We start from the raw sequence: 3,762 nt of genomic DNA, 5'->3' as shown, positions 1-3,762 counted from the left end.
ATGATCTCCAAAGGCAGCTGGTTTTTTCTCACCCACCTCTTCCCAGTGCCGGCAAAAATCAAGGAACTATTTCCCAAAGCCATCGTGGTAGCCATTGCAATCACAAGATTGGTAGCCCATCCAAGAGGGAGGCAGAAACCCACCAAGAAGAAAATAACTCATTTGGCTCTGATCAGCCTGCCCCTTCCTTATCTGAAAGAAGAGGGGCCTCCGTGAGCCCTAAGGACCCTTGCAAAGTAAAGCTGTGAGTTTAGAATGCAAGAAGGTACCTGAAGCCCAGTAAGCCAGGACAGACTGGGCCCTGGAGCTTAAGTAAAGAACAAACCAGCCAGTCTAGGAGGAGAAGAGAGGCCCACAAAAAAATCTGGTCACTGCATTCATTTGTATCTACATCCAAAAACTAGTGCACCTGTATTTTTCCTCCTCATCTACGGTATTTCCTGCTTTTCTATGGTTAACATTGTTGTATACTAGAGCTTTGCATCCCATTACAGGGGAGGGGTACCAGGGAGAAGCCGAGGGCAAAGACCATGGTCCTACGGTCCCAGTCTAGAAGGCCCCCGGATCTGTGGGGAAAGCAGTGCCCATATGTAACAAGAGGTAGGTGGGTCTGCAAGGTCCCCACCGCCTCCCTCATTGTATAGATCAGTAAATACTGTGCATCTTTTTTCTTGACTATGTTATGGGTGATTTCAACCCAAGTGGACACTAGTCCATTTGTCCCGACTGGGGCTGATTTACATAGCCTTTATCTTGGGTTTCAGGCCCTGGAACACACTGCCTCTGTTCAACCTTCCCAGTTTCTGAAACCACAAGAGAGCAGCCATTGTGCTTTGCTATCTTCAAGCATTTGTGTTTTCCTTTCAAAACAATGCAATTAGCATTCATTAGGGCTTGGACGCGATCCATTGTCATGCTCCCTCCCTGGTGACTCTCTCCGGGAGCCCCAGCCAGCAGCAGGGACCGAAGCATTTCTCCAGGAGCATTTTCTGATGATCTGAGGGGCTTAAACACGTGTTCTTTCACCCCCTGTTTAGTATTCCATTTCACAGACCCTCCAGGGGCTGCCTCTTCACACAGCTGTCGGAAATGTTTCTTGCACAAAGACTCACGCCATTTGCTCGGGGTGGGTTCTGTGCGAAAAACAATGTCTGCAACCCAAAGGGAGAACGTGTCTGTGATCCACTTTAAGAAGTATTTATTAGCCACCTGCTAAAGGCGATGCCCTGCTCAGTGTGCTGGGGCGCCATGGAGAAGTGACGAACGTTTAGAAGGGGAGAGACAGAGGAGGGAAGCAGAGAGGGAGAAAGCGGGAGGGAGGCGGAGGGCCAAGGGAAGATGGAAACAGAAAGAGAAAAGAGAAGTCTCTGACTTTTAGCACTCAATTTGTTCTGCAGAATAGAAGGTACCTCCGCATTCCATATGTAAACCACAAACACGGTCAACAATAATTATAATAACAATGATATCATGATATAATAGAATAGAAAAATAGTATATCAAAAATATAATAAAAATAATAAATATAAAATAAAAATAATGTATCAAAAATAATGACATCATGATGATGCTATTGATGAAGATAACTGAGTGGGGAGGCTGAGAGAGCTCTGGGCCTGGAGTTAAGATGATCTAAGTTCGAATCCTTACTCAGACACCTACTAGCTGTGTGACTCTGGGCAAGTTATTTAACCTCTGTTTGCCTCAGTTTCCTCATCTGTAAAACAGAAATAATAAGGGTTGTTGTGAGGATAAAGATGAAATGTTTGTAAGGTGCTTTGAGAAATGCTTGCTGTTATTGGCACTTATTTGGGGCTTTGAGGTTTGCAAAACGCAACACCGTTATTTTCTAATTAGATTATTTCCTAGAGGTAACTTGGCTTTGTGGCTAGGGTGAGAGGGTTGGAATTCAGAGGACCCAGAATTGAGTTCCACCCGGGGCACCCACTGGCGTCCCAGGTAAGTTAGTACTATCCATAGTGCCCTACTCACAGTGGGCTCCGCGTTTCAGGAAACATCGAGGTCTGTACCAACATCAGGTGCTCTTGAATGAGGTCTCAGACATAGTCTGCTGGGTGGAACAGTGAACTGGGCTCAGGATGGAGGAGGATAACTGGTGTCACCGGAGGCCCACTTGGTTCTCCCATCACCAGTTGGATGGGACCAAGAAGAAAATGACAAAATCAGGCACAAAATATCATAATTCTGTGCTCTGGCCCCACCATCATAGAGACTTGGGGAGAAACAGAGCCCTGAATAAATAGAATGGTAGAAGAATAGAGATGCCCAAACCTACAGGCCATGTCTTTAAAAGGACCACTCTCAAGCTGTCTTTCCAGCTCCATTCAGAAAAGATAAAGGTCCGAGTTCACCCCCAGCCTTGGGTTCCATGAACTGACTGCGGGAGGGGGAAGGGCTGCTGTGAGAGTCAGGTAAAGGTTAAATTTCCACAGAGAAAGAGAATAATGCAGAGATTTAAAGAACAAAGGTCCCAGGAAGTGGTACACAGTAGGTGGGCTGGGCTTTCAAGAAGACCCGAAAATCAAGATAAGGGTCAAGCCAGCTCAGACCAGTTGGGGTCAACCTGAGGACACCTGAAAAGTGCTAGTGCACCTGCTTAATGAGCTTCATTACTATTATCTGACACACCCCACATAAAATTGGAGCCTCATTAACGAGTCATGGGATGTATGACCAGGGGAGGGGGAACATACTTGAGCATGTCAAGGGGAAACATGTTAGGAGGGGTGTGGCCTGGGAAGGGATGGACCAATCCCGGCCTGGGAGGTTTCGCGCCAAATTCAACTGCATAAAAGCACACTCAGGGCCCACCCCTCCTGAAGAGGGGTGGAGCCCGCTTCTGGCCAGAAACGTCTAAATCCGCTGGACTTTCTTTATAATGTTTTCTTGATACTCAATTTTTGGTGTCAAGCCTATTTCTACCAGCTGCCTTTCCCTCTCTCTGCCTTTTATCCTGAGGACTCAGAAGCAGACTTGGGAAGCAGTTTGTTTTGGTTCCTTCCATTTCCTTAGTCCTCACTTCCCAGTGTAGGAGGTAGCCTTGCAGAAAGAATTCCAGGGAAGATTTGGGTTTGGAGCTTGGTGTAGGGAGTGAATTATACCTCTGGGTATTTGGGTGAATGTTTGTGTGTTTATTTTTGCAGTATCTTTGAAGTAAATATCTCTTTGTAAGATTAATTCAGGGGCAAGTAGGTGGCCTGAGAGTGCTGGGCCTGGAGTCTCGAAGACTCATCTTTCTGAGTTCAAATCCATGCTCAGACACTTACTATCTGTGTGACCCTGGGCAAGTCACTTAATTCTGGTTGCCTCAGTTTCCTCATCTGTAATGTGAGCTAGAAAAGAAAATGGCAAACCACTCCAGGATCTTTGCCAAGAAAACCCCAAATGGGGTCATGAAGAGTCGGGCATGACTGAAACAACCAAGCCACAAAGTTTACTACAACTATTAAGTGACTAAATGGATCTGGGGTACAGAAGACCTCTAGAATTACAGAAACACCATTGGTGAGCTAGAACCAATAGCAGAGATACTGGACACCCCACAAATGCCCTGGGAGGTGCTGGGAGACTTGGTGAGAGGGGTGAAATGTAACCTACCTGGCCTTCTGACAGTGCAGGCCAGGGTATTCACTGCTACATCTAAATCGTCAACATCAGCTTCTCCACTTCTATGAACAAATGTGCCTGACTCAGTCATTTGTTTGATGGTTTTTCGGTTTGCTGTTTTGCGGTTATTTTTAG

This window comes from Phascolarctos cinereus, unplaced genomic scaffold (assembly GCF_003287225.1).
Source record: "Phascolarctos cinereus isolate Bilbo 61053 unplaced genomic scaffold, phaCin_HiC Scaffold_7;HRSCAF=346, whole genome shotgun sequence".
Lineage (NCBI taxonomy): Eukaryota > Metazoa > Chordata > Mammalia > Diprotodontia > Phascolarctidae > Phascolarctos > Phascolarctos cinereus.
Note: the sequence above shows the minus strand (reverse complement) of the source record.